This window comes from Lissotriton helveticus, chromosome 12, assembly GCF_964261635.1.
Source record: "Lissotriton helveticus chromosome 12, aLisHel1.1, whole genome shotgun sequence".
Taxonomy (NCBI): domain Eukaryota; kingdom Metazoa; phylum Chordata; class Amphibia; order Caudata; family Salamandridae; genus Lissotriton; species Lissotriton helveticus.
The window spans coordinates 657,541,456-657,560,634 of NC_136073.1; the positions used below are offsets into that span (position 1 = coordinate 657,541,456).

A 19,179-nucleotide genomic window follows, 5' to 3' on the forward strand; every position below is an offset into this window, starting at 1 on the left:
TGCTGTCAGAGGCCAGACGTCACCCTCCTTTTTCAAGGTGGCACCTAGACTCACGCTGTGCTTTTCATAGGGCTTGCCCGTTATTTGTGCACGTTAGAGGTGCCCCATAGAGGTTGGCCAATCCTGAGTCGGTGCCCTGAGAGGGTGGCCAATCCTGAGTCAGATTCCTCTCAGGTACACTTGAAGCGGCACGCCAGTCCTGTTTCATGTGCCTCTAGCCTAGACAGATATATACTTCTATATTCAGGTTTAATGAAAGTACGTGCGAAAAAGGGACTTAAAGTGCATGGCTATGTGCAGAGCACAGTGGTGGCTCACAGCCTATCGATTGGAAGGATGGTGTGGAAAGCGTAAAATCGCTGGGGGACAAAAGTCCTACAGTGTCACTTCACCTAAAGCCTGATGCACGCTTCCCGTTCCCCTTGCCCAGCAGCCGCAACGCCTCCTAATGAGCTGAGGTGTGTACAGAAAAGAATTTGCATATTTCCAGACAGACGCATGGGAACTGTCCACCTTTTTGATTTTCTGTGCTTTGAGCAGAGACTCTGAAAATTGGGCCTGCTTCCCTCACTGGCCTGGTTCTTGTCCTCTTTCTTAGAGCCTAAAAATACCTCTCAGGTCCTCACCCTCGCAATGACGGGGTCTTTGATGTGGTGCCACTTACCCCCAGAGAGCCATATTCTAACTTACTCTGGTTTCTCTTCAAAACGAAAAAATCTTTCGCCTTTTACTAAAGATTTCCGTGGAGAGGAACATTTACGAGTTTATTCAATTTTTTTAAGCCTTACCACCGGTAAGGCTGTTTATCTTGTGTTTAAAAGAAAAGCATTAGAAATTGGTGAATATATCTGCGAGTTGTCTGCTGCTGTTTTTTGGGGACATGAGCTTAGGTGTTTTATTCCTGAACTCTCTGCTTGCTCATTTGCATAGACAGAGTGCAGGAGAGGTGCATCATGGGAAAGAGCTTGTGCAGTGCATGAGATTGCTTTTCGTGACTATCTTGGAATTTCACGCTAGCAGGCAGTATGTTTTCTCCTCTCTTAATATTCCTGCTGTCAGAGGCCAGACGTCACCCTCCTTTTTCAAGGTGGCACCTAGACTCACGCTGTGCTTTTCATAGGGCTTGCCCGTTATTTGTGCACGTTAGAGGTGCCCCATAGAGGTTGGCCAATCCTGAGTCGGTGCCCTGAGAGGGTGGCCAATCCTGAGTCAGATTCCTCTCAGGTACACTTGAAGCGGCACGCCAGTCCTGTTTCATGTGCCTCTAGCCTAGACAGATATATACTTCTATATTCAGGTTTAATGAAAGTACGTACGAAAAAGGGACTTAAAGTGCATGGCTATGTGCAGAGCACAGTGGTGGCTCACAGCCTATCGATTGGAAGGATGGTGTGGAAAGCGTAAAATCGCTGGGGGACAAAAGTCCTACAGTGTCACTTCACCTAAAGCCTGATGCACGCTTCCCGTTCCCCTTGCCCAGCAGCCGCAACGCCTCCTAATGAGCTGAGGTGTGTACAGAAAAGAATTTGCATATTTCCAGACAGACGCATGGGAACTGTCCACCTTTTTGATTTTCTGTGCTTTGAGCAGAGACTCTGAAAATTGGGCCTGCTTCCCTCACTGGCCTGGTTCTTGTCCTCTTTCTTAGAGCCTAAAAATACCTCTCAGGTCCTCACCCTCGCAATGACGGGGTCTTTGATGTGGTGCCACTTACCCCCAGAGAGCCATATTCTAACTTACTCTGGTTTCTCTTCAAAACGAAAAAATCTTTCGCCTTTTACTAAAGATTTCCGTGGAGAGGAACATTTACGAGTTTATTCAATTTTTTTAAGCCTTACCACCGGTGAGGCTGTTTATCTTGTGTTTAAAAGAAAAGCATTAGAAATTGGTGAATATATCTGCGAGTTGTCTGCTGCTGTTTTTTGGGGACATGAGCTTACGTGTTTTATTCCTGAACTCTCTGCTTGCTCATTTGCATAGACAGAGTGCAGGAGAGGTGCATCATGGGAAAGAGCTTGTGCAGTGCATGAGATTGCTTTTCGTGACTATCTTGGAATTTCACGATAGCAGGCAGTATGTTTTCTCCTCTCTTAATATTCCTGCTGTCAGAGGCCAGACGTCACCCTCCTTTTTCAAGGTGGCACCTAGACTCACGCTGTGCTTTTCATAGGGCTTGCCCGTTATTTGTGCCCGTTCGAGGTGCCCCATAGAGGTTGGCCAATCCTGAGTCGGTGCCCTGAGAGGGTGGCCAATCATGAGTCAGATTCCTCTCAGGTACACTTGAAGCGGCACGCCAGTCCTGTTTCATGTGCCTCTAGCCTAGACAGATATATACTTCTATATTCAGGTTTAATGAAAGTACGTACGAAAAAGGGACTTAAAGTGCATGGCTATGTGCAGAGCACAGTGGTGGCTCACAGCCTATCGATTGGAAGGATGGTGTGGAATGCGTAAAATCGCTGGGGGACAAAAGTCCTACAGTGTCACTTCACCTAAAGCCTGATGCACGCTTCCCGTTCCCCTTGCCCAGCAGCCGCAACGCCTCCTAATGAGCTGAGGTGTGTACAGAAAAGAATTTGCATATTTCCAGACAGACGCATGGGAACTGTCCACCTTTTTGATTTTCTGTGCTTTGAGCAGAGACTCTGAAAATTGGGCCTGCTTCCCTCACTGGCCTGGTTCTTGTCCTCTTTCTTAGAGCCTAAAAATACCTCTCAGGTCCTCACCCTCGCAATGACGGGGTCTTTGATGTGGTGCCACTTACCCCCAGTGAGCCATATTCTAACTTACTCTGGTTTCTCTTCAAAACGAAAAAATCTTTCGCCTTTTACTAAAGATTTCCGTGGAGAGGAACATTTACGAGTTTATTCAATTTTTTTAAGCCTTACCACAGGTGAGGCTGTTTATCGTGTGTTTAAAAGAAAAGCATTAGAAATTGGTGAATATATCTGCGAGTTGTCTGCTGCTGTTTTTTGGGGACATGAGCTTAGGTGTTTTATTCCTGAACTCTCTGCTTGCTCATTTGCATCGACAGAGTGCAGGAGAGGTGCATCATGGGAAAGAGCTTGTGCAGTGCATGAGATTGCTTTTCGTGACTATCTTGGAATTTCACGATAGCAGGCAGTATGTTTTCTCCTCTCTTAATATTCCTGCTGTCAGAGGCCAGACGTCACCCTCCTTTTTCAAGGTGGCACCTAGACTCACGCTGTGCTTTTCATAGGGCTTGCCCGTTATTTGTGCCCGTTAGAGGTGCCCCATAGAGGTTGGCCAATCCTGAGTCGGTGCCCTGAGAGGGTGGCCAATCATGAGTCAGATTCCTCTCAGGTACACTTGAAGCGGCACGTCAGTCCTGTTTCATGTGCCTCTAGCCTAGACAGATATATACTTCTATATTCAGGTTTAATGAAAGTACGTGCGAAAAAGGGACTAAAAGTGCATGGCTATGTGCAGAGCACAGTGGTGGCTCACAGCCTAACGATTGGAAGGATGGTGTGGAAAGCGTAAAATCGCTGGGGGACAAAAGTCCTACAGTGCCACTTCACCTAAAGCCTGATGCACGCTTCCCGTTCCCCTTGCCCAGCAGCCGCAACGCCTCCTAATGAGCTGAGGTGTGTACAGAAAAGAATTTGCATATTCCCAGACAGACGCATGGGAACTGTCCACCTTTTTGATTTTCTGTGCTTTGAGCAGAGACTCTGAAAATTGGGCCTGCTTCCCTCACTGGCCTGGTTCTTGTCCTCTTTCTTAGAGCCTAAAAATACCTCTCAGGTCCTCACCCTCGCAATGACGGGGTCTTTGATGTGGTGCCACTTACCCCCAGAGAGCCATATTCTAACTTACTCTGGTTTCTCTTCAAAACGAAAAAATCTTTCGCCTTTTACTAAAGATTTCCGTGGAGAGGAACATTTACGAGTTTATTCAATTTTTTTAAGCTTTACCACAGGTGAGGCTGTTTATCTTGTGTTTAAAAGAAAAGCATTAGAAATTGGTGAATATATCTGCGAGTTGTCTGCTGCTGTTTTTTGGGGACATGAGCTTAGGTGTTTTATTCCTGAACTCTCTGCTTGCTCATTTGCATCGACAGAGTGCAGGAGAGGTGCATCATGGGAAAGAGCTTGTGCAGTGCATGAGATTGCTTTTCGTGACTATCTTGGAATTTCACGATAGCAGGCAGTATGTTTTCTCCTCTCTTAATATTCCTGCTGTCAGAGGCCAGACGTCACCCTCCTTTTTCAAGGTGGCACCTAGACTCACGCTGTGCTTTTCATAGGGCTTGCCCGTTATTTGTGCACGTTAGAGGTGCCCCATAGAGGTTGGCCAATCCTGAGTCGGTGCCCTGAGAGGGTGGCCAATCCTGAGTCAGATTCCTCTCAGGTACACTTGAAGCGGCACGCCAGTCCTGTTTCATGTGCCTCTAGCCTAGACAGATATATACTTCTATATTCAGGTTTAATGAAAGTACGTGCGAAAAAGGGACTTAAAGTGCATGGCTATGTGCAGAGCACAGTGGTGGCTCACAGCCTAACGATTGGAAGGATGGTGTGGAAAGCGTAAAATCGCTGGGGGACAAAAGTCCTACAGTGCCACTTCACCTAAAGCCTGATGCACGCTTCCCGTTCCCCTTGCCCAGCAGCCGCAACGCCTCCTAATGAGCTGAGGTGTGTACAGAAAAGAATTTGCATATTCCCAGACAGACGCATGGGAACTGTCCACCTTTTTGATTTTCTGTGCTTTGAGCAGAGACTCTGAAATTTGGGCCTGCTTCCCTCACCGGCCTGGTTCTTGTCCTCTTTCTTAGATTTTGAAAATACCTCTCAGGTCCTCACCCTCGCAATGACGGGGTCTTTGATGTGGTGCTACTTACCCCCAGAGAGCCATATTCTAACTTACTTTGGTTTTCTCTTCAAAACGAGAAAAATCTTTCGCCTTTTACTAAAGATTTCCGTGGAGAGGAACATTTACGAGTTTATTCAATTTTTTTAAGCCTTACCACCGGTGAGGCTGTTTATCTTGTGTTTAAAAGAAAAGCATTAGAAATTGGTGAATATATCTGCGAGTTGTCTGCTGCTGTTTTTTGGGGACATGAGCTTAGGTGTTTTATTCCTGAACTCTCTGCTTGCTCATTTGCATAGACAGAGTGCAGGAGAGGTGCATCATGGGAAAGAGCTTGTGCAGTGCATGAGATTGCTTTTCGTGACTATCTTGGAATTTCACGATAGCAGGCAGTATGTTTTCTCCTCTCTTAATATTCCTGCTGTCAGAGGCCAGACGTCACCCTCCTTTTTCAAGGTGGCACCTAGACTCACGCTGTGCTTTTCATAGGGCTTGCCCGTTATTTGTGCACGTTAGAGGTGCCCCATAGAGGTTGGCCAATCCTGAGTCGGTGCCCTGAGAGGGTGGCCAATCCTGAGTCAGATTCCTCTCAGGTACACTTGAAGCGGCACGCCAGTCCTGTTTCATGTGCCTCTAGCCTAGACAGATATATACTTCTATATTCAGGTTTAATGAAAGTACGTGCGAAAAAGGGACTTAAAGTGCATGGCTATGTGCAGATCACAGTGGTGGCTCACAGCCTATCGATTGGAAGGATGGTGTGGAAAGCGTAAAATCGCTGGGGGACAAAAGTCCTACAGTGTCACTTCACCTAAAGCCTGATGCACGCTTCCCGTTCCCCTTGCCCAGCAGCCGCAACGCCTCCTAATGAGCTGAGGTGTGTACAGAAAAGAATTTGCATATTTCCAGGCAGACGCATGGGAACTGTCCACCTTTTTGATTTTCTGTGCTTTGAGCATAGACTCTGAAAATTGGGCCTGCTTCCCTCACTGGCCTGGTTCTTGTCCTCTTTCTTAGAGCCTAAAAATACCTCTCAGGTCCTCACCCTCGCAATGACGGGGTCTTTGATGTGGTGCCACTTACCCCCAGAGAGCCATATTCTAACTTACTCTGGTTTCTCTTCAAAACGAAAAAATCTTTCGCCTTTTACTAAAGATTTCCGTGGAGAGGAACATTTATGAGTTTATTCAATTTTTTTAAGCCTTACCACCGGTGAGGCTGTTTATCTTGTGTTTAAAAGAAAAGCATTAGAAATTGGTGAATATATCTGCGAGTTGTCTGCTGCTGTTTTTTGGGGACATGAGCTTAGGTGTTTTATTCCTGAACTCTCTGCTTGCTCATTTGCATAGACAGAGTGCAGGAGAGGTGCATCATGGGAAAGAGCTTGTGCAGTGCATGAGATTGCTTTTCGTGACTATCTTGGAATTTCACGATAGCAGGCAGTATGTTTTCTCCTCTCTTAATATTCCTGCTGTCAGAGGCCAGACGTCACCCTCCTTTTTCAAGGTGGCACCTAGACTCACGCTGTGCTTTTCATAGGGCTTGCCCGTTATTTGTGCACGTTAGAGGTGCCCCATAGAGGTTGGCCAATCCTGAGTCGGTGCCCTGAGAGGGTGGCCAATCCTGAGTCAGATTCCTCTCAGGTACACTTGAAGCGGCACGCCAGTCCTGTTTCATGTGCCTCTAGCCTAGACAGATATATACTTCTATATTCAGGTTTAATGAAAGTACGTGCGAAAAAGGGACTTAAAGTGCATGGCTATGTGCAGAGCACAGTGGTGGCTCACAGCCTATCGATTGGAAGGATGGTGTGGAAAGCGTAAAATCGCTGGGGGACAAAAGTCCTACAGTGTCACTTCACCTAAAGCCTGATGCACGCTTCCCGTTCCCCTTGCCCAGCAGCCGCAACGCCTCCTAATGAGCTGAGGTGTGTACAGAAAAGAATTTGCATATTTCCAGACAGATGCATGGGAACTGTCCACCTTTTTGATTTTCTGTGCTTTGAGCAGAGACTCTGAAAATTGGGCCTGCTTCCCTCACTGGCCTGGTTCTTGTCCTCTTTCTTAGAGCCTAAAAATACCTCTCAGGTCCTCACCCTCGCAATGACGGGGTCTTTGATGTGGTGCCACTTACCCCCAGAGAGCCATATTCTAACTTACTCTGGTTTCTCTTCAAAACGAAAAAATCTTTCGCCTTTTACTAAAGATTTCCGTGGAGAGGAACATTTACGAGTTTATTCAATTTTTTTAAGCCTTACCACCGGTGAGGCTGTTTATCTTGTGTTTAAAAGAAAAGCATTAGAAATTGGTGAATATATCTGCGAGTTGTCTGCTGCTGTTTTTTGGGGACATGAGCTTAGGTGTTTTATTCCTGAACTCTCTGCTTGCTCATTTGCATAGACAGAGTGCAGGAGAGGTGCATCATGGGAAAGAGCTTGTGCAGTGCATGAGATTGCTTTTCGTGACTATCTTGGAATTTCACGCTAGCAGGCAGTATGTTTTCTCCTCTCTTAATATTCCTGCTGTCAGAGGCCAGACGTCACCCTCCTTTTTCAAGGTGGCACCTAGACTCACGCTGTGCTTTTCATAGGGCTTGCCCGTTATTTGTGCACGTTAGAGGTGCCCCATAGAGGTTGGCCAATCCTGAGTCGGTGCCCTGAGAGGGTGGCCAATCCTGAGTCAGATTCCTCTCAGGTACACTTGAAGCGGCACGCCAGTCCTGTTTCATGTGCCTCTAGCCTAGACAGATATATACTTCTATATTCAGGTTTAATGAAAGTACGTACGAAAAAGGGACTTAAAGTGCATGGCTATGTGCAGAGCACAGTGGTGGCTCACAGCCTATCGATTGGAAGGATGGTGTGGAAAGCGTAAAATCGCTGGGGGACAAAAGTCCTACAGTGTCACTTCACCTAAAGCCTGATGCACGCTTCCCGTTCCCCTTGCCCAGCAGCCGCAACGCCTCCTAATGAGCTGAGGTGTGTACAGAAAAGAATTTGCATATTTCCAGACAGACGCATGGGAACTGTCCACCTTTTTGATTTTCTGTGCTTTGAGCAGAGACTCTGAAAATTGGGCCTGCTTCCCTCACTGGCCTGGTTCTTGTCCTCTTTCTTAGAGCCTAAAAATACCTCTCAGGTCCTCACCCTCGCAATGACGGGGTCTTTGATGTGGTGCCACTTACCCCCAGAGAGCCATATTCTAACTTACTCTGGTTTCTCTTCAAAACGAAAAAATCTTTCGCCTTTTACTAAAGATTTCCGTGGAGAGGAACATTTACGAGTTTATTCAATTTTTTTAAGCCTTACCACCGGTGAGGCTGTTTATCTTGTGTTTAAAAGAAAAGCATTAGAAATTGGTGAATATACCTGCGAGTTGTCTGCTGCTGTTTTTTGGGGACATGAGCTTACGTGTTTTATTCCTGAACTCTCTGCTTGCTCATTTGCATAGACAGAGTGCAGGAGAGGTGCATCATGGGAAAGAGCTTGTGCAGTGCATGAGATTGCTTTTCGTGACTATCTTGGAATTTCACGATAGCAGGCAGTATGTTTTCTCCTCTCTTAATATTCCTGCTGTCAGAGGCCAGACGTCACCCTCCTTTTTCAAGGTGGCACCTAGACTCACGCTGTGCTTTTCATAGGGCTTGCCCGTTATTTGTGCCCGTTCGAGGTGCCCCATAGAGGTTGGCCAATCCTGAGTCGGTGCCCTGAGAGGGTGGCCAATCATGAGTCAGATTCCTCTCAGGTACACTTGAAGCGGCACGCCAGTCCTGTTTCATGTGCCTCTAGCCTAGACAGATATATACTTCTATATTCAGGTTTAATGAAAGTACGTACGAAAAAGGGACTTAAAGTGCATGGCTATGTGCAGAGCACAGTGGTGGCTCACAGCCTATCGATTGGAAGGATGGTGTGGAATGCGTAAAATCGCTGGGGGACAAAAGTCCTACAGTGTCACTTCACCTAAAGCCTGATGCACGCTTCCCGTTCCCCTTGCCCAGCAGCCGCAACGCCTCCTAATGAGCTGAGGTGTGTACAGAAAAGAATTTGCATATTTCCAGACAGACGCATGGGAACTGTCCACCTTTTTGATTTTCTGTGCTTTGAGCAGAGACTCTGAAAATTGGGCCTGCTTCCCTCACTGGCCTGGTTCTTGTCCTCTTTCTTAGAGCCTAAAAATACCTCTCAGGTCCTCACCCTCGCAATGACGGGGTCTTTGATGTGGTGCCACTTACCCCCAGTGAGCCATATTCTAACTTACTCTGGTTTCTCTTCAAAACGAAAAAATCTTTCGCCTTTTACTAAAGATTTCCGTGGAGAGGAACATTTACGAGTTTATTCAATTTTTTTAAGCCTTACCACAGGTGAGGCTGTTTATCGTGTGTTTAAAAGAAAAGCATTAGAAATTGGTGAATATATCTGCGAGTTGTCTGCTGCTGTTTTTTGGGGACATGAGCTTAGGTGTTTTATTCCTGAACTCTCTGCTTGCTCATTTGCATCGACAGAGTGCAGGAGAGGTGCATCATGGGAAAGAGCTTGTGCAGTGCATGAGATTGCTTTTCGTGACTATCTTGGAATTTCACGATAGCATGCAGGATGTTTTCTCCTCTCTTAATATTCCTGCTGTCAGAGGCCAGACGTCACCCTCCTTTTTCAAGGTGGCACCTAGACTCACGCTGTGCTTTTCATAGGGCTTGCCCGTTATTTGTGCCCGTTAGAGGTGCCCCATAGAGGTTGGCCAATCCTGAGTCGGTGCCCTGAGAGGGTGGCCAATCATGAGTCAGATTCCTCTCAGGTACACTTGAAGCGGCACGTCAGTCCTGTTTCATGTGCCTCTAGCCTAGACAGATATATACTTCTATATTCAGGTTTAATGAAAGTACGTGCGAAAAAGGGACTAAAAGTGCATGGCTATGTGCAGAGCACAGTGGTGGCTCACAGCCTAACGATTGGAAGGATGGTGTGGAAAGCGTAAAATCGCTGGGGGACAAAAGTCCTACAGTGCCACTTCACCTAAAGCCTGATGCACGCTTCCCGTTCCCCTTGCCCAGCAGCCGCAACGCCTCCTAATGAGCTGAGGTGTGTACAGAAAAGAATTTGCATATTCCCAGACAGACGCATGGGAACTGTCCACCTTTTTGATTTTCTGTGCTTTGAGCAGAGACTCTGAAAATTGGGCCTGCTTCCCTCACTGGCCTGGTTCTTGTCCTCTTTCTTAGAGCCTAAAAATACCTCTCAGGTCCTCACCCTCGCAATGACGGGGTCTTTGATGTGGTGCCACTTACCCCCAGAGAGCCATATTCTAACTTACTCTGGTTTCTCTTCAAAACGAAAAAATCTTTCGCCTTTTACTAAAGATTTCCGTGGAGAGGAACATTTACGATTTAATTCAATTTTTTTAAGCTTTACCACAGGTGAGGCTGTTTATCTTGTGTTTAAAAGAAAAGCATTAGAAATTGGTGAATATATCTGCGAGTTGTCTGCTGCTGTTTTTTGGGGACATGAGCTTAGGTGTTTTATTCCTGAACTCTCTGCTTGCTCATTTGCATCGACAGAGTGCAGGAGAGGTGCATCATGGGAAAGAGCTTGTGCAGTGCATGAGATTGCTTTTCGTGACTATCTTGGAATTTCACGATAGCAGGCAGTATGTTTTCTCCTCTCTTAATATTCCTGCTGTCAGAGGCCAGACGTCACCCTCCTTTTTCAAGGTGGCACCTAGACTCACGCTGTGCTTTTCATAGGGCTTGCCCGTTATTTGTGCACGTTAGAGGTGCCCCATAGAGGTTGGCCAATCCTGAGTCGGTGCCCTGAGAGGGTGGCCAATCCTGAGTCAGATTCCTCTCAGGTACACTTGAAGCGGCACGCCAGTCCTGTTTCATGTGCCTCTAGCCTAGACAGATATATATTTCTATATTCAGGTTTAATGAAAGTACGTGCGAAAAAGGGACTTAAAGTGCATGGCTATGTGCAGAGCACAGTGGTGGCTCACAGCCTAACGATTGGAAGGATGGTGTGGAAAGCGTAAAATCGCTGGGGGACAAAAGTCCTACAGTGCCACTTCACCTAAAGCCTGATGCACGCTTCCCGTTCCCCTTGCCCAGCAGCCGCAACGCCTCCTAATGAGCTGAGGTGTGTACAGAAAAGAATTTGCATATTCCCAGACAGACGCATGGGAACTGTCCACCTTTTTGATTTTCTGTGCTTTGAGCAGAGACTCTGAAATTTGGGCCTGCTTCCCTCACCGGCCTGGTTCTTGTCCTCTTTCTTAGATTTTGAAAATACCTCTCAGGTCCTCACCCTCGCAATGACGGGGTCTTTGATGTGGTGCTACTTACCCCCAGAGAGCCATATTCTAACTTACTTTGGTTTTCTCTTCAAAACGAGAAAAATCTTTCGCCTTTTACTAAAGATTTCCGTGGAGAGGAACATTTACGAGTTTATTCAATTTTTTTAAGCCTTACCACCGGTGAGGCTGTTTATCTTGTGTTTAAAAGAAAAGCATTAGAAATTGGTGAATATATCTGCGAGTTGTCTGCTGCTGTTTTTTGGGGACATGAGCTTAGGTGTTTTATTCCTGAACTCTCTGCTTGCTCATTTGCATAGACAGAGTGCAGGAGAGGTGCATCATGGGAAAGAGCTTGTGCAGTGCATGAGATTGCTTTTCGTGACTATCTTGGAATTTCACGATAGCAGGCAGTATGTTTTCTCCTCTCTTAATATTCCTGCTGTCAGAGGCCAGACGTCACCCTCCTTTTTCAAGGTGGCACCTAGACTCACGCTGTGCTTTTCATAGGGCTTGCCCGTTATTTGTGCACGTTAGAGGTGCCCCATAGAGGTTGGCCAATCCTGAGTCGGTGCCCTGAGAGGGTGGCCAATCCTGAGTCAGATTCCTCTCAGGTACACTTGAAGCGGCACGCCAGTCCTGTTTCATGTGCCTCTAGCCTAGACAGATATATACTTCTATATTCAGGTTTAATGAAAGTACGTGCGAAAAAGGGACTTAAAGTGCATGGCTATGTGCAGATCACAGTGGTGGCTCACAGCCTATCGATTGGAAGGATGGTGTGGAAAGCGTAAAATCGCTGGGGGACAAAAGTCCTACAGTGTCACTTCACCTAAAGCCTGATGCACGCTTCCCGTTCCCCTTGCCCAGCAGCCGCAACGCCTCCTAATGAGCTGAGGTGTGTACAGAAAAGAATTTGCATATTTCCAGGCAGACGCATGGGAACTGTCCACCTTTTTGATTTTCTGTGCTTTGAGCATAGACTCTGAAAATTGGGCCTGCTTCCCTCACTGGCCTGGTTCTTGTCCTCTTTCTTAGAGCCTAAAAATACCTCTCAGGTCCTCACCCTCGCAATGACGGGGTCTTTGATGTGGTGCCACTTACCCCCAGAGAGCCATATTCTAACTTACTCTGGTTTCTCTTCAAAACGAAAAAATCTTTCGCCTTTTACTAAAGATTTCCGTGGAGAGGAACATTTATGAGTTTATTCAATTTTTTTAAGCCTTACCACCGGTGAGGCTGTTTATCTTGTGTTTAAAAGAAAAGCATTAGAAATTGGTGAATATATCTGCGAGTTGTCTGCTGCTGTTTTTTGGGGACATGAGCTTAGGTGTTTTATTCCTGAACTCTCTGCTTGCTCATTTGCATAGACAGAGTGCAGGAGAGGTGCATCATGGGAAAGAGCTTGTGCAGTGCATGAGATTGCTTTTCGTGACTATCTTGGAATTTCACGATAGCAGGCAGTATGTTTTCTCCTCTCTTAATATTCCTGCTGTCAGAGGCCAGACGTCACCCTCCTTTTTCAAGGTGGCACCTAGACTCACGCTGTGCTTTTCATAGGGCTTGCCCGTTATTTGTGCACGTTAGAGGTGCCCCATAGAGGTTGGCCAATCCTGAGTCGGTGCCCTGAGAGGGTGGCCAATCCTGAGTCAGATTCCTCTCAGGTACACTTGAAGCGGCACGCCAGTCCTGTTTCATGTGCCTCTAGCCTAGACAGATATATACTTCTATATTCAGGTTTAATGAAAGTACGTGCGAAAAAGGGACTTAAAGTGCATGGCTATGTGCAGAGCACAGTGGTGGCTCACAGCCTATCGATTGGAAGGATGGTGTGGAAAGCGTAAAATCGCTGGGGGACAAAAGTCCTACAGTGTCACTTCACCTAAAGCCTGATGCACGCTTCCCGTTCCCCTTGCCCAGCAGCCGCAACGCCTCCTAATGAGCTGAGGTGTGTACAGAAAAGAATTTGCATATTTCCAGACAGATGCATGGGAACTGTCCACCTTTTTGATTTTCTGTGCTTTGAGCAGAGACTCTGAAAATTGGGCCTGCTTCCCTCACTGGCCTGGTTCTTGTCCTCTTTCTTAGAGCCTAAAAATACCTCTCAGGTCCTCACCCTCGCAATGACGGGGTCTTTGATGTGGTGCCACTTACCCCCAGAGAGCCATATTCTAACTTACTCTGGTTTCTCTTCAAAACGAAAAAATCTTTCGCCTTTTACTAAAGATTTCCGTGGAGAGGAACATTTACGAGTTTATTCAATTTTTTTAAGCCTTACCACCGGTGAGGCTGTTTATCTTGTGTTTAAAAGAAAAGCATTAGAAATTGGTGAATATATCTGCGAGTTGTCTGCTGCTGTTTTTTGGGGACATGAGCTTAGGTGTTTTATTCCTGAACTCTCTGCTTGCTCATTTGCATAGACAGAGTGCAGGAGAGGTGCATCATGGGAAAGAGCTTGTGCAGTGCATGAGATTGCTTTTCGTGACTATCTTGGAATTTCACGCTAGCAGGCAGTATGTTTTCTCCTCTCTTAATATTCCTGCTGTCAGAGGCCAGACGTCACCCTCCTTTTTCAAGGTGGCACCTAGACTCACGCTGTGCTTTTCATAGGGCTTGCCCGTTATTTGTGCACGTTAGAGGTGCCCCATAGAGGTTGGCCAATCCTGAGTCGGTGCCCTGAGAGGGTGGCCAATCCTGAGTCAGATTCCTCTCAGGTACACTTGAAGCGGCACGCCAGTCCTGTTTCATGTGCCTCTAGCCTAGACAGATATATACTTCTATATTCAGGTTTAATGAAAGTACGTACGAAAAAGGGACTTAAAGTGCATGGCTATGTGCAGAGCACAGTGGTGGCTCACAGCCTATCGATTGGAAGGATGGTGTGGAAAGCGTAAAATCGCTGGGGGACAAAAGTCCTACAGTGTCACTTCACCTAAAGCCTGATGCACGCTTCCCGTTCCCCTTGCCCAGCAGCCGCAACGCCTCCTAATGAGCTGAGGTGTGTACAGAAAAGAATTTGCATATTTCCAGACAGACGCATGGGAACTGTCCACCTTTTTGATTTTCTGTGCTTTGAGCAGAGACTCTGAAAATTGGGCCTGCTTCCCTCACTGGCCTGGTTCTTGTCCTCTTTCTTAGAGCCTAAAAATACCTCTCAGGTCCTCACCCTCGCAATGACGGGGTCTTTGATGTGGTGCCACTTACCCCCAGAGAGCCATATTCTAACTTACTCTGGTTTCTCTTCAAAACGAAAAAATCTTTCGCCTTTTACTAAAGATTTCCGTGGAGAGGAACATTTACGAGTTTATTCAATTTTTTTAAGCCTTACCACCGGTGAGGCTGTTTATCTTGTGTTTAAAAGAAAAGCATTAGAAATTGGTGAATATATCTGCGAGTTGTCTGCTGCTGTTTTTTGGGGACATGAGCTTACGTGTTTTATTCCTGAACTCTCTGCTTGCTCATTTGCATAGACAGAGTGCAGGAGAGGTGCATCATGGGAAAGAGCTTGTGCAGTGCATGAGATTGCTTTTCGTGACTATCTTGGAATTTCACGATAGCAGGCAGTATGTTTTCTCCTCTCTTAATATTCCTGCTGTCAGAGGCCAGACGTCACCCTCCTTTTTCAAGGTGGCACCTAGACTCACGCTGTGCTTTTCATAGGGCTTGCCCGTTATTTGTGCCCGTTCGAGGTGCCCCATAGAGGTTGGCCAATCCTGAGTCGGTGCCCTGAGAGGGTGGCCAATCATGAGTCAGATTCCTCTCAGGTACACTTGAAGCGGCACGCCAGTCCTGTTTCATGTGCCTCTAGCCTAGACAGATATATACTTCTATATTCAGGTTTAATGAAAGTACGTACGAAAAAGGGACTTAAAGTGCATGGCTATGTGCAGAGCACAGTGGTGGCTCACAGCCTATCGATTGGAAGGATGGTGTGGAATGCGTAAAATCGCTGGGGGACAAAAGTCCTACAGTGTCACTTCACCTAAAGCCTGATGCACGCTTCCCGTTCCCCTTGCCCAGCAGCCGCAACGCCTCCTAATGAGCTGAGGTGTGTACAGAAAAGAATTTGCATATTTCCAGACAGACGCATGGGAACTGTCCACCTTTTTGATTTTCTGTGCTTTGAGCAGAGACTCTGAAAATTGGGCCTGCTTCCCTCACTGGCCTGGTTCTTGTCCTCTTTCTTAGAGCCTAAAAATACCTCTCAGGTCCTCACCCTCGCAATGACGGGGTCTTTGATGTGGTGCCACTTACCCCCAGTGAGCCATATTCTAACTTACTCTGGTTTCTCTTCAAAACGAAAAAATCTTTCGCCTTTTACTAAAGATTTCCGTGGAGAGGAACATTTACGAGTTTATTCAATTTTTTTAAGCCTTACCACAGGTGAGGCTGTTTATCGTGTGTTTAAAAGAAAAGCATTAGAAATTGGTGAATATATCTGCGAGTTGTCTGCTGCTGTTTTTTGGGGACATGAGCTTAGGTGTTTTATTCCTGAACTCTCTGCTTGCTCATTTGCATCGACAGAGTGCAGGAGAGGTGCATCATGGGAAAGAGCTTGTGCAGTGCATGAGATTGCTTTTCGTGACTATCTTGGAATTTCACGATAGCATGCAGGATGTTTTCTCCTCTCTTAATATTCCTGCTGTCAGAGGCCAGACGTCACCCTCCTTTTTCAAGGTGGCACCTAGACTCACGCTGTGCTTTTCATAGGGCTTGCCCGTTATTTGTGCCCGTTAGAGGTGCCCCATAGAGGTTGGCCAATCCTGAGTCGGTGCCCTGAGAGGGTGGCCAATCATGAGTCAGATTCCTCTCAGGTACACTTGAAGCGGCACGTCAGTCCTGTTTCATGTGCCTCTAGCCTAGACAGATATATACTTCTATATTCAGGTTTAATGAAAGTACGTGCGAAAAAGGGACTAAAAGTGCATGGCTATGTGCAGAGCACAGTGGTGGCTCACAGCCTAACGATTGGAAGGATGGTGTGGAAAGCGTAAAATCGCTGGGGGACAAAAGTCCTACAGTGCCACTTCACCTAAAGCCTGATGCACGCTTCCCGTTCCCCTTGCCCAGCAGCCGCAACGCCTCCTAATGAGCTGAGGTGTGTACAGAAAAGAATTTGCATATTCCCAGACAGACGCATGGGAACTGTCCACCTTTTTGATTTTCTGTGCTTTGAGCAGAGACTCTGAAAATTGGGCCTGCTTCCCTCACTGGCCTGGTTCTTGTCCTCTTTCTTAGAGCCTAAAAATACCTCTCAGGTCCTCACCCTCGCAATGACGGGGTCTTTGATGTGGTGCCACTTACCCCCAGAGAGCCATATTCTAACTTACTCTGGTTTCTCTTCAAAACGAAAAAATCTTTCGCCTTTTACTAAAGATTTCCGTGGAGAGGAACATTTACGAGTTTATTCAATTTTTTTAAGCTTTACCACAGGTGAGGCTGTTTATCTTGTGTTTAAAAGAAAAGCATTAGAAATTGGTGAATATATCTGCGAGTTGTCTGCTGCTGTTTTTTGGGGACATGAGCTTAGGTGTTTTATTCCTGAACTCTCTGCTTGCTCATTTGCATCGACAGAGTGCAGGAGAGGTGCATCATGGGAAAGAGCTTGTGCAGTGCATGAGATTGCTTTTCGTGACTATCTTGGAATTTCACGATAGCAGGCAGTATGTTTTCTCCTCTCTTAATATTCCTGCTGTCAGAGGCCAGACGTCACCCTCCTTTTTCAAGGTGGCACCTAGACTCACGCTGTGCTTTTCATAGGGCTTGCCCGTTATTTGTGCACGTTAGAGGTGCCCCATAGAGGTTGGCCAATCCTGAGTCGGTGCCCTGAGAGGGTGGCCAATCCTGAGTCAGATTCCTCTCAGGTACACTTGAAGCGGCACGCCAGTCCTGTTTCATGTGCCTCTAGCCTAGACAGATATATATTTCTATATTCAGGTTTAATGAAAGTACGTGCGAAAAAGGGACTTAAAGTGCATGGCTATGTGCAGAGCACAGTGGTGGCTCACAGCCTAACGATTGGAAGGATGGTGTGGAAAGCGTAAAATCGCTGGGGGACAAAAGTCCTACAGTGCCACTTCACCTAAAGCCTGATGCACGCTTCCCGTTCCCCTTGCCCAGCAGCCGCAACGCCTCCTAATGAGCTGAGGTGTGTACAGAAAAGAATTTGCATATTCCCAGACAGACGCATGGGAACTGTCCACCTTTTTGATTTTCTGTGCTTTGAGCAGAGACTCTGAAATTTGGGCCTGCTTCCCTCACCGGCCTGGTTCTTGTCCTCTTTCTTAGATTTTGAAAATACCTCTCAGGTCCTCACCCTCGCAATGACGGGGTCTTTGATGTGGTGCTACTTACCCCCAGAGAGCCATATTCTAACTTACTTTGGTTTTCTCTTCAAAACGAGAAAAATCTTTCGCCTTTTACTAAAGATTTCCGTGGAGAGGAACATTTACGAGTTTATTCAATTTTTTTAAGCCTTACCACCGGTGAGGCTGTTTATCTTGTGTTTAAAAGAAAAGCATTAGAAATTGGTGAATATATCTGCGAGTTGTCTGCTGCTGTTTTTTGGGGACATGAGCTTAGGTGTTTTATTCCTGAACTCTCTGCTTGCTCATTTGCATAGACAGAGTGCAGGAGAGGTGCATCATGGGAAAGAGCTTGTGCAGTGCATGAGATTGCTTTTCGTGACTATCTTGGAATTTCACGATAGCAGGCAGTATGTTTTCTCCTCTCTTAATATTCCTGCTGTCAGAGGCCAGACGTCACCCTCCTTTTTCAAGGTGGCACCTAGACTCACGCTGTGCTTTTCATAGGGCTTGCCCGTTATTTGTGCACGTTAGAGGTGCCCCATAGAGGTTGGCCAATCCTGAGTCGGTGCCCTGAGAGGGTGGCCAATCCTGAGTCAGATTCCTCTCAGGTACACTTGAAGCGGCACGCCAGTCCTGTTTCATGTGCCTCTAGCCTAGACAGATATATACTTCTATATTCAGGTTTAATGAAAGTACGTGCGAAAAAGGGACTTAAAGTGCATGGCTATGTGCAGATCACAGTGGTGGCTCACAGCCTATCGATTGGAAGGATGGTGTGGAAAGCGTAAAATCGCTGGGGGACAAAAGTCCTACAGTGTCACTTCACCTAAAGCCTGATGCACGCTTCCCGTTCCCCTTGCCCAGCAGCCGCAACGCCTCCTAATGAGCTGAGGTGTGTACAGAAAAGAATTTGCATATTTCCAGGCAGACGCATGGGAACTGTCCACCTTTTTGATTTTCTGTGCTTTGAGCATAGACTCTGAAAATTGGGCCTGCTTCCCTCACTGGCCTGGTTCTTGTCCTCTTTCTTAGAGCCTAAAAATACCTCTCAGGTCCTCACCCTCGCAATGACGGGGTCTTTGATGTGGTGCCACTTACCCCCAGAGAGCCATATTCTAACTTACTCTGGTTTCTCTTCAAAACGAAAAAATCTTTCGCCTTTTACTAAAGATTTCCGTGGAGAGGAACATTTATGAGTTTATTCAATTTTTTTAAGCCTTACCACCGGTGAGGCTGTTTATCTTGTGTTTAAAAGAAAAGCATTAGAAATTGGTGAATATATCTGCGAGTTGTCTGCTGCTGTTTTTTGGGGACATGAGCTTAGGTGTTTTATTCCTGAACTCTCTGCTTGCTCATTTGCATAGACAGAGTGCAGGAGAGGTGCATCATGGGAAAGAGCTTGTGCAGTGCATGAGATTGCTTTTCGTGACTATCTTGGAATTTCACGATAGCAGGCAGTATGTTTTCTCCTCTCTTAATATTCCTGCTGTCAGAGGCCAGACGTCACCCTCCTTTTTCAAGGTGGCACCTAGACTCACGCTGTGCTTTTCATAGGGCTTGCCCGTTATTTGTGCACGTTAGAGGTGCCCCATAGAGGTTGGCCAATCCTGAGTCGGTGCCCTGAGAGGGTGGCCAATCCTGAGTCAGATTCCTCTCAGGTACACTTGAAGCGGCACGCCAGTCCTGTTTCATGTGCCTCTAGCCTAGACAGATATATACTTCTATATTCAGGTTTAATGAAAGTACGTGCGAAAAAG

The 19,179-nt window shown here is 46.6% G+C and overlaps 18 non-coding genes across 18 annotated transcripts; all 18 read left to right on the forward strand.

The window, feature by feature from the left end:
* The first annotated feature begins 686 nt into the window (after nt 1–686).
* On the forward strand, nt 687–801 carry LOC144800494 (U5 spliceosomal RNA). The gene has a single exon (XR_013604391.1). It is a non-coding gene; the product is annotated as a U5 spliceosomal RNA (small nuclear RNA).
* A 935-nt stretch (nt 802–1,736) lies between these two features.
* Nucleotides 1,737–1,851, forward strand: LOC144800123 (U5 spliceosomal RNA). Its single transcript, XR_013604041.1, has one exon. It is a non-coding gene; the product is annotated as a U5 spliceosomal RNA (small nuclear RNA).
* A 935-nt stretch (nt 1,852–2,786) lies between these two features.
* Nucleotides 2,787–2,901, forward strand: LOC144801525 (U5 spliceosomal RNA). The gene has a single exon (XR_013605332.1). It is a non-coding gene; the product is annotated as a U5 spliceosomal RNA (small nuclear RNA).
* Nucleotides 2,902–3,836: 935 nt separating this feature from the next.
* On the forward strand, nt 3,837–3,951 carry LOC144800414 (U5 spliceosomal RNA). The gene has a single exon (XR_013604318.1). It is a non-coding gene; the product is annotated as a U5 spliceosomal RNA (small nuclear RNA).
* A 935-nt stretch (nt 3,952–4,886) lies between these two features.
* LOC144801068 (U5 spliceosomal RNA) lies at nt 4,887–5,003 on the forward strand. The gene has a single exon (XR_013604944.1). It is a non-coding gene; the product is annotated as a U5 spliceosomal RNA (small nuclear RNA).
* Nucleotides 5,004–5,938: 935 nt separating this feature from the next.
* On the forward strand, nt 5,939–6,053 carry LOC144800597 (U5 spliceosomal RNA). Its single transcript, XR_013604491.1, has one exon. It is a non-coding gene; the product is annotated as a U5 spliceosomal RNA (small nuclear RNA).
* Nucleotides 6,054–6,988: 935 nt separating this feature from the next.
* On the forward strand, nt 6,989–7,103 carry LOC144800124 (U5 spliceosomal RNA). Its single transcript, XR_013604042.1, has one exon. It is a non-coding gene; the product is annotated as a U5 spliceosomal RNA (small nuclear RNA).
* A 935-nt stretch (nt 7,104–8,038) lies between these two features.
* Nucleotides 8,039–8,153, forward strand: LOC144800126 (U5 spliceosomal RNA). Its single transcript, XR_013604044.1, has one exon. It is a non-coding gene; the product is annotated as a U5 spliceosomal RNA (small nuclear RNA).
* A 935-nt stretch (nt 8,154–9,088) lies between these two features.
* On the forward strand, nt 9,089–9,203 carry LOC144801526 (U5 spliceosomal RNA). Its single transcript, XR_013605333.1, has one exon. It is a non-coding gene; the product is annotated as a U5 spliceosomal RNA (small nuclear RNA).
* A 935-nt stretch (nt 9,204–10,138) lies between these two features.
* On the forward strand, nt 10,139–10,253 carry LOC144800849 (U5 spliceosomal RNA). Its single transcript, XR_013604732.1, has one exon. It is a non-coding gene; the product is annotated as a U5 spliceosomal RNA (small nuclear RNA).
* Nucleotides 10,254–11,188: 935 nt separating this feature from the next.
* On the forward strand, nt 11,189–11,305 carry LOC144801069 (U5 spliceosomal RNA). Its single transcript, XR_013604945.1, has one exon. It is a non-coding gene; the product is annotated as a U5 spliceosomal RNA (small nuclear RNA).
* A 935-nt stretch (nt 11,306–12,240) lies between these two features.
* LOC144800609 (U5 spliceosomal RNA) lies at nt 12,241–12,355 on the forward strand. Its single transcript, XR_013604502.1, has one exon. It is a non-coding gene; the product is annotated as a U5 spliceosomal RNA (small nuclear RNA).
* Nucleotides 12,356–13,290: 935 nt separating this feature from the next.
* Nucleotides 13,291–13,405, forward strand: LOC144800128 (U5 spliceosomal RNA). The gene has a single exon (XR_013604045.1). It is a non-coding gene; the product is annotated as a U5 spliceosomal RNA (small nuclear RNA).
* Nucleotides 13,406–14,340: 935 nt separating this feature from the next.
* On the forward strand, nt 14,341–14,455 carry LOC144800129 (U5 spliceosomal RNA). Its single transcript, XR_013604046.1, has one exon. It is a non-coding gene; the product is annotated as a U5 spliceosomal RNA (small nuclear RNA).
* Nucleotides 14,456–15,390: 935 nt separating this feature from the next.
* LOC144801527 (U5 spliceosomal RNA) lies at nt 15,391–15,505 on the forward strand. Its single transcript, XR_013605334.1, has one exon. It is a non-coding gene; the product is annotated as a U5 spliceosomal RNA (small nuclear RNA).
* A 935-nt stretch (nt 15,506–16,440) lies between these two features.
* On the forward strand, nt 16,441–16,555 carry LOC144800415 (U5 spliceosomal RNA). The gene has a single exon (XR_013604319.1). It is a non-coding gene; the product is annotated as a U5 spliceosomal RNA (small nuclear RNA).
* A 935-nt stretch (nt 16,556–17,490) lies between these two features.
* Nucleotides 17,491–17,607, forward strand: LOC144801070 (U5 spliceosomal RNA). Its single transcript, XR_013604946.1, has one exon. It is a non-coding gene; the product is annotated as a U5 spliceosomal RNA (small nuclear RNA).
* Nucleotides 17,608–18,542: 935 nt separating this feature from the next.
* On the forward strand, nt 18,543–18,657 carry LOC144800621 (U5 spliceosomal RNA). Its single transcript, XR_013604513.1, has one exon. It is a non-coding gene; the product is annotated as a U5 spliceosomal RNA (small nuclear RNA).
* The last annotated feature ends 522 nt before the right edge of the window (nt 18,658–19,179 follow it).